Here is a 15,692-nt window from a genome sequence, read left to right as displayed (position 1 = left end):
TACTATTACATATAGTTTTTTGTCCTCAGTATTAAATAATTTATTAGGATCATAAAATTCAGATTAATACTGGGATGACCAAAAGCTTATGACAGATAGATTGACTCTGGGGAATTACAGTCCCATGACGTGCAGTGGGAGCAGTGTAGGTGCGGAAGAGTGAGGTTTGTCATGGAAGCTGGATAAGAGAAGTGGCGGAACCAGGCTAAGACTTGGAAAAACTAAGTCAATACCCTTCAAATTTGAATTCTACATTGAAAATTTCATTCAAAACATAGAAAAATGTTTTAGACTAAGTTTATTTTTTCCTTTGGAAGCCACAAAAGAAAATAAGGGACAATAATTTGTGAACTGTGTTAAAACTGGTCTAAGGTCACTAAAGGATATAAACCATTATCTCTAGTGATAAAATAACCATCATCTCCATGCTAATAAGTAGTCTATGATTACTAGCTTTGACTATTTGTTCATAGGTGTTCTAATTATTTCAATGTTCTAAGTATTTTCTCATTCTAATTTCTCATTCTATTTCCTTTTGACCCAAGATATGTAATGATGTTCCAGGTAATACATTTTATTATTGTTAGGAATATGAGTATAATGAATTTGAATTTATTGGAACTTTGGCCAGAAAATACAACATGAAAAAACCTCAGCTTTGGTTTGATAGAATTTTATAAGTATTATGTTGCAATATAATCATTTAAAATGTTTTATGGATCCATTAAAATTACCTGCTTTGTCTTTACAAGTTACAAAGGCCATATACAATAGTCATCGGTTTTCCAGATTCTTAAGGCAATTCTATCATTAATTAGCTGTATAATATTGAACAAATTACATTAACTATCAAAATGCATTTCTTCCATATACTGAATGGAGACAGTTTTGGTACCTACCTCATAGTATCTTTCTAAGAATAAAATGAGTTCCATTTATCTTCAATTAAGTGTTTGTCAAAATGTAAAAACACTTGATATTATATTTATATCATATTGGCATTATAATATCTGTTTTCCTATTATTTGTGTTAAATGCTTTTGGAGTTACTAAGCCCTAAGAGTGATTCAATAAACCATATCTCTGTTTTGATTTCACTACTTCTGCTCCCACTACTACTAATTGTATCATTACCATCTCCTTTATTTTTAACTCCTACTGGAAGTGTCCTACATACTTTAGGGTCTACAAGTACATATACATATCTACATATATATATACATACACACACAAACACATCTGTATTAGTGTTTCTTTATTTCCTGGTTACCAATAAGAATTTAATTCTCATTTCTAGTAATGGTAGGTTAGGTTATTCAGAAAACCATCCTGCTTTGTACTATAAATGGACAAATGAAAGACATCTCTTTGAAATCTTATGGTCTCTCAGAGAGAGTAAGGACTTACCAGGTGACAACTGAAGTGAAATTCAGACACAAAGAAGTAAGCACTTGTGGAAGCCACCTTTATCTATTCTTTATTCTCCCAATTTGGGAGAATTGAAATATTGTTTTGAGAGTCTTATGAGATGAAACACAAAAATGAAAACTCAGTAACTGAATTTGTTGTGGTGGTTTAATAGAAGATCCTCTCCTCCCAAAAAATAAATAAACAAACCCCCTAGAAGTATAGGCAAACAGGACAGTTACCTGAAAGGCAATTTTAAAGGATGTATTTAGGCAGGAGAAAAATGAATTGATGGGGATTTTCTCATACAAAAACAGAAATGAAGAGCATAGAAAGGACTAAATATTTGGAAATTCTAAATTACAATGACTGTGTAAAACAGTAATAAGATATTGGGTGGGTTTGAAAAAGATAAAATTAAATCTATGACAAAATATATATATGTTGGGAGTGCAGCAATGCAGAAGGAGACTAAAGGTACCGATTAATTTTCAATTTGATGACTTAATGATTCATGCTCTAAAGTATAGACACAGTATGTATTGTAAGTGTAAAATTAGTGGAGGGGAAAATTGCTATGATTAAAAGATAATTAATCTAAAAGAAAGCTTAAAAATCACAAAAATCAGGCAGTGCAAAAGAGATAGATTGGAAATTCCAAAATAGCATTATGTTTCGTTGAAATATACAGGTAAAAGAAATGAATGTCAGACAGATTTTTAAAAATCTAACACACTGCTGGTTTCCAGCTCTGACATGTTAAGAGCTTGGAAGTTATCACTCTGGTCTTTACAAAAAGAAAAAATGCTGAACAAATTGAAAATGAACAATTTTTCTAGGATCTGCCAGAGAACTGAGGTCCCAGGGCAAACTGCCACTCTGGTCTGGAAACAGGTGAATCAGTGAGTCACAGTCAAGATCAGCTTATCTGAAGCAAAAGAGCTGGAACCATAAATTGATTTGTTGTTAGTGCTGTCAAGTCGATTCTGACTCCTAGGGACCCTGTGCACAGCAGAGCAGAACCCTGCCCAGTCTTTTTATGCCATCCTCTCACCTTCCTTGCTACATGATTCAATGCTCTGCTCCTATGCATAGGGTTTTCATGGCCAATTTTTTGAGAAGTAGGTGGCCAAGTCCTTCTTTCTAGTCTGTCTTAGTCTGGAAGCTCTGCTGAAACCTGTCTACCATGGGTGATCCTACTGGGATTTGAAATCCCAGTGGCATAGCTTTCAGCATCACAGCAACACACAGCCACCACAGTATAATAACCGACAGGTGGGTGGTGTGGTTCCCTGATTTGGAAATGAACCAGGGCCATGTCAGTGAAAGCGCTGAATCTTAACCACTAGACCACCAGGGCTGGCTCGCAAACTGAAAGAAATATTTAAATGGTAACTGTGAACAATTGCGGGAGGCTGAGTGTGGACTGGCTGAGGGAAGCTCCTGAGGGTCATAGTCTTACGGATATCCTCATGCCTTCATGGGCCTCATCTCTGGGAAACCTACCAGTTTCTGAAAGTGAGAAACCAGTAAAGGTGTCCTCTGAGTTCTGGTAGTGGGAGGAGAAAATAAATTTTGTTAAATATTCTCAGATATGTCTCCCAAACAAAGGCCTACTACCAGGAAAAAGACTTAACAGAGCGTTATCCCACCTGTGGGAGAGAGTTTCCCGGACTCACATTCTTTCTAGCCTTTCTATCTCAACTATGGAGGGTGAAAAGCTAAGAAATCCTAGTGAATGTCACAACCCAGAGACACAGGGCCACTAAAAGACTGAGAATTAATTATATGATTACAAGACATTGCCACTCGCACACACTTTATCACCACACCAATAGGACTCCAGTATAATAATGGTGGATTATAATGAAAACGCTGCAAGATACAGAACCTATGTAAGGAGGAGATTTCAGTAACCCAAAGACAACAGGGGAGTCAAAAACTATGATACTAGAGGAAGTTGAAGCCACTGGCACCTATAGCTACAGCAAATATTAACCACAGCCCAACTCCTAGCAGATTAATACAAAACCTCATGCTAAAGGCCTATTGACCACAGTTCCAATTACCCAAAACACAATGTTTGGCTTTCAACAATAAATTACAAACCAAATTACATATCTCTGAAGAAACAAAGCAAGCATCAGAAGTAGACTTAGACATGACACAGAGTTTAGAATTAAATTGGGAATTTAAAGTAACTATGCTTAATATCCTATAGACAAAGGTGCCAGATAAGGGTACATTTGTCCCTGTTTAATTTGTATGCAGAACACGCCATACAAAAAAACTGGGCTAGATTCAGATGAAGGAGGAGTGAAAATTGATGGAAGAAATATGGACAATCTAAGACGTGCAGATGACACTATCTTACCAGGGGAAAGCAGCAGTGACTTGAAAGGGCTTCTGACGAAAGTGAAAGAAGAAAATGCCAAAGCAGGAGTGCATTTGAACACCAAGAAGACAAAAATCATGACCGTAGACTGAAACTACGCGGTTTTAATGTAGACAATGAAGACATCGAAATTGTTAAGGTTTTTGTTTACTTTGGTTCAGTCGTCAATTTAAATGGAGACTGCAGCCAAGAAATTGAGAAAAGATTGGGACTTGGATGGGCAGTAATGAAAGAATTAAGAAGGAAGTATCCTGCGAGACTAAGGCCAAGATCATTCCCAGTTATATTCTGGTGCAAAAGCTGGACAGTGGAGAAGGCTGACAGGAAAAATATTGATTTACATGAAATACGGTGTTGCAGGAGAGCTCTACGGATACCCTGGGCCGCCAGCAAGATGAACAAGCAGGTCCCAGAGCAAATTAAGCCTGAGCTATCACTGGAGGCAAAAATGACAAAACTGAGACTACCCCACTTTGAACACATCATGAGAAGGCAGGACGCTTTGGAAAAGACAATAATGCTAGGAAAAATAGAAGGCAGCAGGAAAAGAGAAAGACCAAATCTGAGATGGACTGACTCCATAAAGGAAGCCACAGGCATGAGTCCATAGAAGCTGAGTAGGGCTGTTGAAGACAGGACATTGTGGACATCACTCATTCATAGGGACACCAGGAGTTGGAGCCAACTTGGCACAACAAAAACTATGCTAAGGACTCTAATGGAAAAAGAAACAAAAGGAAATACTAAACATCAAAAAAACTAAAACAGACATGAAAAATACTTTTGATGAGTTCATCAGTAGATTGACCATGGTCAAGGAAAGAGTCAGTTAACTGGAAGATAGGTCAATAGAAACTTCCCACACTGAAGTGCAAAAGAAAAAAGGAACGAAAAAAAAAAAAACTGAAAGAAAATCTAAGAACTATGAGACAATTTCCAAAGGGGCAATATATGTGTAATTAAAATAATATAGAAGAAAAAGAGAACAAAGCAGGAAGAAGTATTTGGGGTAATAATGTCAGAGAATTATCCTAAATTGACAAACACCAAACCACAGATCCAAGAAGCTCATAGAACACCAAGCAGGACAGATCCCAAAGGATCTACACCTAGGGAAATCATATTAAAACTGCAGAAAACTAAAGACAAAGAGAAAATCTTGAGAGAAATCAGACAGAGAGGGGTGGGTGGGGTGGGGTAGGGGAGGTGCAACCTTACCTGTCAAGCAGGAGGGTAAAAATTAAGGCAAATTTCACACCAGAAATGATGAAATCAAGATGACAGTTGAGTGGAATAAAGTATTGAAAGAGAGAGGGAAATAAAAATAAGCTTCAATTCCATGCCCAGTGAAATTTTCCTTCCAAAGTGAAACAGAAGACTTTCTAGGAAAAAATAAAATAAAGGGAATTCATTGCCAGCAGACCATGCAATAAATGCTAAAAGAATATATTCAGGGTGAGGGGAAATATATAGGTCTGTAACTCAGATCTACATAACAAAAGGAAGATTACCAGAAAAGGAATAAAAAAGGTAAAAATCTTTTTTATTATTCCTAATTGATCTAAAAGATAACCATTTGTTTAAATAAATAATAGTAAGAATGTATTGGGTGATTACAGCATAAAGATAAGTGAAATGAGTGACAGCAAGTCATCAAGACTATGAGGTAGGAAATGGGAATACTTTGTTGTAAGGTAGCTGCACTACACGTGAAGTGGTATAGTGTTATTGGAAAGTGGACTTAGGTTAGTTTGAATGTATATTGGAAACTCCAGAGCACCAATAAAATTTTTGAAAATAAGGATAATTGATATGCTAAGAAAATAGACAAAATGGAATCATATAAAATCTTCAATTAAAACTAGAGATGGCAGAAAAGAGGAGGAAAATGAAACAAAGAAAAATTACAATGAATAGAAAGCAGTTACAAACATGGTAAATAGTATAGCAATGATATTTACAATTGCTTTAAATATAAAAGGTTTAAATATACCATTTAACAGACAGATATTGCCAGAGTGGATTAAAATAAACAAGACGAAAATATATGTTGTCTACAAGAAACCCATTTTAATTATAAAGATACAGATAAGTTAAATTGAAGAGATGGAGAAGGATATACCATGCTAATGTTAATGAAAAAAAGTAAAAAGCTGGACTAGCTATACTAATTTCTGACAAAGCTGACTTCAGAACAAGTAAAAATATCAGGGATAAAAGCTGATGGCAAAATGATAAAGGTATCAACTTTCCAATAAGACACAATAACCTTTAATGTGTATGCACCTAACATCAAAATATATAAGGCAAAAAATTATAGAACTTAAAGAAAAAAATATACAAATCCAATGTTGAGGTTGGATACTTCAACTCCCTTCTTTTAGTAACTGAAAGATCAAGCAGGCAGAAAATCAGTCAGTATATAGTTGACCCCAGTAGCTCTATTAATCAAATTCATCTAATTGACATTTACAGAATTCTCCATCCAACAACAGCAGAATATACATTCTTTTCAAACCTACATGGAACTTCACAGATTGGAAGATCCAATACTGTTAAGATGGCACTTCTTTCCTTCTTGATCTAGCAGTTCAACACAATCCAAATTAAACTCCCATAAGCTATTTTGTAGGTTTCAAAAATCGATTCAAAAATTTATACAAAGAAGCAAAACACCTAAAATGGCCAACATAATACTGAAAAAGAACAGAGTTTTAGGATTTACACTACTCAATTTCAAAAATTACTATAAAGCTACAATATTCCAGACAGCACGGTACTGGAGATAGAATAAACATCTAGATCAACAGACAAAGATTCTGGATTAGGCACACAAATATAGTCAACTGATCCCTGACAAGGCAGCAAAGGCAATTCAGTTGAGAGAGAGTAATTGTTTTTTCAACACATGGTGCTGGAACAATTTAAATCCACATACAAAACAACGAATCTAGATGCTGATCTTATACCTTTCACAAAAATTAACTCAAAAAAGATCATAGACCTAAAAGCAAAATGTAAAACTACAAAAAATTCCAGAATACATAACAGAAAATCCAAGTGCCCTCAGGTTTGGTGATGAGTTTTTAGATCCAGCAACAAAATAACATGGATTGAAAACAAAACATAATCCATGAAAGAAAATATTAGTAATGTGCTTTAGTAAAATTAAAACTTCTGCTCTGGAAAACACACTGTTAGAGAATAAAAAGACAAGTCACAATCTGGAGAAATTATTGACAAAACAAATATTTGGTGAAGGACTTGTATACAAAATATAAAAAGAAATTTTAAAACTGGGCAATAAGAAAAGTTAATATCATAATTAAAGATGGAAAAAGATCTAAACAGACACCTCATCAAAGAAGATATACAGATGACAAATAAGCATATGAAAGATGCTAAATATCTTTTGTCATTAGAGAACTGAAAGCTAAAATAATGAGAAGTTACCACTAAACACCTAATAGAATGTTTAAAATAAAACAAACATGAAACAACCACAACAAAAGGATAATACGAAATATTAGTGAAGATGTGAAGAAACAGGAATTCTCATAATTCTTTGCTTGTAGATAAGCAAAATGGCACAGCCACTTTGGAAGACTATTTGGAAGTTTCTTACAAACTAAACATAGTCAGCATATAATCTGTCAATCACTTTTCTAGGTATCTGCTCAACTGATTTGAAAACTTATGTTCACACAAAAATCTGCACATAAATTTTTATAGTAGCTTTATTCAAAATTGTCACCAACTGGAAGCAATGAAAGTGTCATTCAATAGGTAAATGGATAAACCAACTGGAGTACATCCAAACAATGTGATAAAAAGTAATGAGTTATCAAGCCACCTTAAATGCGTATTGCCAGGTGAATGAAGCCAGTTTAAAAAGGCTACATATTATATGATTCTAATTATCTAACATTCTGAAAAAGGCAAAACTATAGATACACTGAAAAGTTCAATAGTTGCCAAGATTTTGGAGAAGGGGAAGAACAATTGAATAGGGGAAGAACAGGGAATTTTTAAGGCAATGAGACTGTCTGTATAATTCTGTAATTGTTGATACATCATACTACGTGTTTGTCAACGCCCACTAAACTTTATATTACAAAGAGTGAACTTTCATGTACTTAAAAGGAAACACTTATAAAGTCCAGGGATTCTCAATGTGGTATGCAGAATATGACAAAACAATCCTTATTACAAATACATGAAACAACTTCATTGAAGGAAGTATGTTGAAATCATAAATATGTAGAGGATTTCAGTTGTCACAAAATTTGATGTTTCAATGTAATGCAATGTCAGTCAAATTACTAAGGGGATTTTTTTTAAGTGGAATTTGAAACCCATATCTAAAATATATGTGAAAATTTAAATGATCAAGACTAGTGGAGACATACTTGAAGATCAAGGTGGAGTGTTTTACTCAAATTTCAAAGTGATTTGAAGTCATAGAAAATAGAAATTATTTTGATCTTAAATAAAAACACAACATATCAAATATGTTGGATGCAACCTAAATAATAGAAATTTGTAGCATTTCATGCTCATAATAATAAACAGAAAGAATTCAAGTAATCAATTCAGTTTACAACTTAAGAAACAAGGAAGAAGAAAAGAAATTAAGCACCAAATAAGCAGGAGGAAATAATATCAGAGCATAAAGCAATGAAAGAGAAAAGAGGAAATAATAAAATCAATGAAACCAAAAGATTATGTTTAAATAAGTTGATAAAATTCATAAAACTCTAGCCAGAATAATCAGAAAAAAATGAAAGATGACACAATTTACCTTTATCAGAAGTGAGAGGTCATATCATTACTAATTCTACAGATATTAAATGAGGATAGTAAGAAAATATTGGGAACAATTTATGTCACTAAATTCAATAACTTAGACTAACTGGGCAAACTCCTTCCAAACACAAAACAAAGTACAGAACTCCCTCAATAAAAAATAGATAACCTGAACAGCACTATATCTGTTTTAAAAAAAGATTTTGTGATCATATCATGTCAGAGCTCTCCCAAAGAGATAAATTGTCCTTGTCAGAATAAATCTACTAATTTTCTCTGAGTTTGGAGACAAGTTTAACAAATAGACTTTGTGATCAAATAATAACTCGATGATTATCATCCAGCTGAGAGCAGTACTCATGAGATTAAAGAAAAAAAGGACTACTAAATTATGCCCATATTTCTATATCAGTAACAGAGAACATGCCAAATTTTTGTCAAACTATCTTTGGAGGAGAATTCAACTCTCGTCGCGAGGTTCAAAAATGGTAATAGTGCCAGAAGTGTGAAGTGTTCTGACTCTAAAAATAAATAGGCTTGGTAGAAACAAGCATTTTTCTCCTGGTAGGAGGCAGCGATTCCAGCTTATCTGGAAATATGGATAAAATGAGCAGAGATTTACCTTTGGTCGTTTATTCTCAGCATGTGGGGATCAGAGCCATAAGGATGAATGTTCATTCTGAGTGTGGGAAAGGCTTGGGAAGACGTAGACTGAGTACTCGTTATTCTTTGCAAGTCACGAATAGACTCTAAAGTCTCACCTTTAGAAAGCAAGTCTGCTGCACGCTGTTCAGCCACTTAAGATCTTCTAAAGACTAGTCCTGATCTGACCAGGCTTGTGAGAAAGACCCCTTTTACCCATTGTAACCTCGAGTGCAAGAGAATCACACAGTATCTAAGGAATAGAACAGAATCTGGAATCAATAACCCAGCTTAGGTCTGAAGATTATAGAATTGAGAAAAAAAAAGCAGGAGAAGAGAGTTAGGCAGTGAGTCAAAGACCACTCAGAAGGGATCTCCAGTTGAATAATTAAGTACTCTGGATTACCATTACCTGGTAGAAAAGCTTTTTGGGACAAATTCACAGAAAGCTACTGATACATAGTCTCTAGTAAAGGTGAAACAAAACAAAACAAAATTTCACCTAACCAGAACTACCTTAAAATGAGTGTAGATTGTTGTAAATTTAAGGAATCTGGTTCAGCTGAGACCCTAGGTTTAATTGGGTAGGGGCCTTTTCAAGTCAGAGATAAAAGAAACAAAAGCCAAACAAGAAATTTAGTTCTTGATTGAATGAGGGATGGAATCCAGAAGAGAACAGAAAGAATCCAAGGAGAGAGAAGACAGCTGTGAGCTATGTTATGTGGCCTCAAAAATTAAGTGAATTTATTAACGATGTACAGCTTTATTACTTTTTTCCTTTTTTTTCATCTTTTTAATGGAGAAAATTGATAAAGGGGATGATACGAAAAGGGTTTACACAGATTTCCAAAGTACAAAGAACTCAGCTGTGCTTTAGGCAAAACACTAAATGATAACATTTCCCTCACATGTTATCTCTGGTATTGATAGACAGCAAATAAAACTCATGAATAAGAGAAAATTCAAACAATAGTGTTCAAAATTTAGCACATACCTATAAGCTGACTTCTTCTGTATTTCTAAATTCAATTATATAGCACATATTTGCATTACACATTCAAAATTTTGAGAGAAAATATTAAAATATACAATTATTCAAACTATCATTTGTAATTAATATCAGTTTACTTTTATTCCATAAAATTATTTATTAATATGGTTTTATACATAATGAGAGATTATTTTAAGGAATAGATATCATATTGCATACATTTATGCAAATACATAATTATATCATACTAAAAGGTTAATGCAATGAAGATACGTGTAGATTTGCTACATGAAAATTAATGCAACAGTATCTTAACCTGTAATTGTTTATACTATATAATCAAAATTCTGAAATTTAACTTTTTTAATCATTGTACAGGAGTAGTAAGAATGAGAAATGTAAAGAGAGAGGAAGAGAAACAAAGAGAACATAAACATAAGAGGCACGTAGCTGATCATATGTTAGAGTTCCATGTTATTCAAAATGCATTTAAATGAAGAATAGCCTTCCAGATAGCCTATTTATTCAAATAGTTGTGAATCTTGAAACCCTCCCTTTTGCAAGCCTCAGGATGAGCTGCACCTACAGCATCCAGGAAACAGATCCTTCAATGGCCTTAGGATTCCACTGAAGACTGACATCAAACATAATTGAGTCCTTTCATCTCTAGCCTAAGAAAGTGGTCAAATTTTCTCTGCATGTGCCTTGAGAGAAGTTGACCTGTCTTTACGTTTCTTTAATATGAGAGTTAACTTCCAAGTTTGTAACTAAACACCTAGAGAAAAATATAAGACTTGTAATTAAACGAACTCTACATACTATCATCAATTTTTGCTACGTTAGAAATTCTTGTTTTTCAAATAAGCCATGAAAATCATTTTAGTTTTGTACTGATTTTAACCCCTAAAAAATGTATACAGCTTACTTTTGCACATAGAATTCTACCTTTAATCCTATTCAGAATGATTCTAAGACTTGTTTATTAAAGTAAATTTAGATTTAAAAAATAAAGATGTCAAGGATTTTCAACTAGTTGTTAACTTATTTTTGACTTAATCTCTATTTAAAGGCCATATATTCATGTAATAAGGTTTAGTTGCAAAATGTTGTATTTTCCAAGTATTATGATAAATATTATGTAAATTTTGTCAAAATAAATGATTCAAATCACAGAGAAGGTATCTAAAGCAAAGTGGTATTTTACTAAATACCAATTCATAAATATGGATGACTTTTAAGCCTCTATGAGGCTTCTGCTTTCTGTTAAAATCAAAAACAAACGGAGGCCAGCCTTGAAAATTCCCAGAGCAGACAAAACCAGTCTAGTCATACAAACATAGCTTAATTTAGCTTATTTTGCAAGACTAAGTGGACCTGGTCATTTCTTGCTTATGCCTCTGGAAATCATAAGCAAAACTTAAACTGTTTCCCAAAATTGATATGAGGTAACCACTAACTAATTCCCTATCATTTAAGAAATTTCTAGTATTATAACCAGTCACCGTGAAGAATAAACAGTCTCTGCCTTCTCACTCTGCTTGCCTTCTCACTCTGCTTTATAACAATATGCCTCTGAGCCTCATTCCATGTTTTGGTTTGAGTGTTCCCAGTTTGCAAACTGTCTTTTTGGTGTGTGCACAATGAACTTTCACTAATTACTACTTCGGTGATTCATTGGTTTTACTTCTGTTATTTTGGAACTTTTGACATTTCGCATTTCACATGTAAGGAGCTTGGAAGTCTCCGTTCCATCACAACAACAAAAATGCTTAACAGACTGCAAAATCAACAACTCTTCTTTGATCCATAAGAGGGGAAAGGTCACAGGGCAAACTCCTGCCCACTAGAAAGACGAGCAGATACAGGGAGTCTCAGTTTACTGGAACAGAACCTCATGAGCGGAAACCACCTCAGGAGCCAGTGCCATGGTAGGAAAATCTGAACTGTAATTGACAAATTTAAGGAGACTCAGTGTGGACAGGTCTGAGAGTTAAAAACTCCAGGGGAACCCCCCAGCCCCCACAATATTGTGAGACACCACCAGGAGCTCGACCAGGTTCTCACAGTAAATATTGGAGAAAAATCCCCTCAGGCTATTGGCAGGGAGAGGGGAAAAGGAACCATTTGGAAATATCCTAGAGTGCTCTGTTCTTATCAAGGCCTGCCCTCAGGGGAAACTAGATAAACAGAGCCTAACCTTCTGAGGTATTTATCAGAGCCTAACTGACCTGGGGGAAGCGAAATACCCAATTTCAGCTCTCTCTAGCCATCCTCTCCCACCTAAGGGGGGAGAAAAAAAGTGAGAAACTTGTGAAGTTCACAGTCCAGAGACATAGGCTCACTAAATACTGAGACCTAATCTTAGGACTATAGCATGCTTCCTCTCTCCCCACCCTTCACCAGCACTTGACTGTTTTTGGGTGCATCATGTCTGGCTATCAAGGAAAAATTACATGGCATACCAAAAGGCAAAAAACATACTTTGATGAGATAGAGCAAGCATCAAAACCAGACATGGCACCAAGGATATTAGAATTACCAGTCTGGGAATTTCAGACAACTAAGACTAATATGCTGGGGGCTGTAATGGAAAAAGTAGACAGCCTGCAAGATAGATGAGCAATGTAAGCAGAGAGATGGAATCCTAGGAAAGTACCAAAGAGAAATACTAGAGATCAAAAACACTTAACAGAAATGAAGCATGCCTTTGATGGTCTTGGTAGTAGACAGGACACAGCTGAAGAAAAAAATCTCTGAACTAGGGAATATATCAATAGAATCCTCAAAAACTGAAAAGCAAAGAGAACAAACACTGAGAAAAAACCAGAATAGACTATTTAAGGACTATGGGAAAACTACAAAAGATATAACATATGTGAAATGGGAATACCAGAAGGAGAAGAAAGGAAGGAGGAGAAGAAATATTTGAAATAATAATGACAGAATTTCCCCAAATTAATGTCCAACACCAAACCACAGATATCGTAAGCTCAGAGAATACCAAGTATAATAAATGCCAAAAAAAAAAATACATCACAGCATATAATTTTCAAAAAAGAGAAAAATCAAGACAAAGAAACATTCCTGAAATAAACCAGAGGAAAAAAATATGTCACCTATAGAAGAACAAATATAAGAGTTACATCCAAATCCCCTCAGAAACCATGCAAGCAAGAAAAGAGTGAAGTAAAATATTTAAATGTTGAGAGAAAAAAATACCAAGCTAACATCCTCCACTCAGTGAAATTATACTTCAAAAATGAATGAGAAAGAAAGATGTTCTCAGACAAACAAAAATCGAGGGAATTTGTTGCCCATAGACCTACCTTGCAAGAAATGTTAAGAGAAGTTTTCTAGAGAGAAGGAAAATACTATGGTCAAAAAGTCAGATTTACATAAGGTAAGGAAAGGAGTCGAAGGAATAAGTGAAGGTAAAATAAAAACTTTAATTTTTTTATCATAATTGATCTAACAGATAGTTTGTTCAAAATAATACCAACAATGCATCCATTGTGTATACTTATGTATAAGTCATATATATGATGCTTATGTATTCTTATATATAAGTGCAATGAATAACAGCAAAGATACTAGGGACAGCAGGGAAGAATTAGACTTATTTTGTTTGTATAAGGTACTCACACTATCTGTGAAGTGGTATAGTGTTTTGAAAGTAGACTTGGATTAGCGGTAAATGCATATTGCAAACTCTAGGGCAACCACTACAAAACGTAAAAAAAATAAGTACATCCTATATGCTAAGAAAGGAGAGAAAATGTAATCATATAAAATGCTCAATTAAAACCACAAAGGCAGAAAAAGAGTGGAAGTCAAAAATAGCAACAAAGACCCAAGACAACAGATAGAAAACAGAAATGAATATGGTAGATACTAATCCAACTATATCAACAATCACTTTGAACGTCAATGGTCTAAATGCATCAATTAAAAAGATGGAGTTTATCAGAGTGGATCAAAAATCAAGACCTATCAGAAGATGTGGTATATATACACAGTGGCATACTACTCAGCCATAAGAAATGATGAAATCCAGCCATTTGTGATAATATGGATGGACATTGAGGGTATTATGCAAAGTGAAATAAGTCGGAGGGAGAAGGTCAAATACAGTACGATCTCACTTATTAAGTAGTCGATAATAACAGCAACAAACAAACACATAGAGACAGAAATTGGATTGGCGGTTACCAGAGGGGACGGGGGTGTGGGGAGGAGGGCAAAAGGGATAATTAGGCACATGTGTGTGGTGATGGATTGTAATTAGTATTTGGGTGGTGAACATGAGAACATGATGTAATCCATGCAGAAACAGAGGTATAATGATGTACACCTGAAATTTATACAATGTTATAAACCAATGTTACTGCAATAAGCAAACCAAACAAAAAGAAAAAAAAATCAAGAGCTAACTATATGTCATCTATAGGAAACTCAATTTAAATATAAAGACACATATAGGTTAAAAGTAAACACATGGAGAAATATAGTCCATGCTAACAGTAACCAAAAGAAAGCAGTAGTAGCTGTATTAATTTCAGACATAGCCGACTTCACAGCAATGAAAGGTTTCAGGGATAAAGAGGGTATTACATAAACATAAAGGGGTCAATTCTCCAAGACGACATAACAATCTTTACCTTGTATGTGCCTAGCAACAGAGCATTAAATTATGAGTCAAGGGGACCATGACTTTATATTCCAACCTTGACAACCGTTGGACATGGGCTCCCTCTCCTGGAAGGTGTATGCTTTTGGTCTATGCACCTCCCTCAGCTAAAGGCTATTCCTGGGAAACGACTCATCTGTGAGTCATCAGCAAGCAATGTTCCCAGCAGCTGGGTCATGGAAGGACTCAGTCCTGAAGGAGAGTTCCTGCTGGTGCACAGCAGCTGACCCTACATGTGCTTTTGTTAGGAATGTATTCCTAACATAACTTTTTCTCTATCAGTATACACTGGTAATTTTTGTGAGAAATCAGATAGTGGACAAAGATTAAGAATTTGTTATTAAGTTAAATTTCTTAATATACCCTTTTTCTAGCTAGGTATTCTTTTGGACAGAAGATAATAACAGGGAGTCTAGTATCTGCTATTCTTCATTGGAATAAGATGTCACTTATGTAGTACTTCAAGAATGTATGCAAGTTCAACATTACTCTCAGCAGGAGATAAGAACCTTAGAGTATGTGCTATGCTGTGATTATTGCCAGAGTATTAATATTCTGAGCACAGCTGGTAGAACTCTGTTAAAATGCTGTATTTGTTCTCTATTTTGAAAGCACCTGAGGCACAAAACCTGCCATGTACCTTAATTTGCCCCACTTTTAATGCTACCATCGTGTATATGTCTTAATAGCTGTGGACAACTTCATTATATCAGGGAACACATTTTGCAGAACACATGCCTAGGTTTTCAATTTTTCAAAAATTA

This window comes from Diceros bicornis, chromosome 20, assembly GCF_020826845.1.
Source record: "Diceros bicornis minor isolate mBicDic1 chromosome 20, mDicBic1.mat.cur, whole genome shotgun sequence".
Taxonomy (NCBI): domain Eukaryota; kingdom Metazoa; phylum Chordata; class Mammalia; order Perissodactyla; family Rhinocerotidae; genus Diceros; species Diceros bicornis.
The sequence above is the reverse complement of the archived record's forward strand: the minus strand, read 5'-3'. Positions refer to the sequence as shown.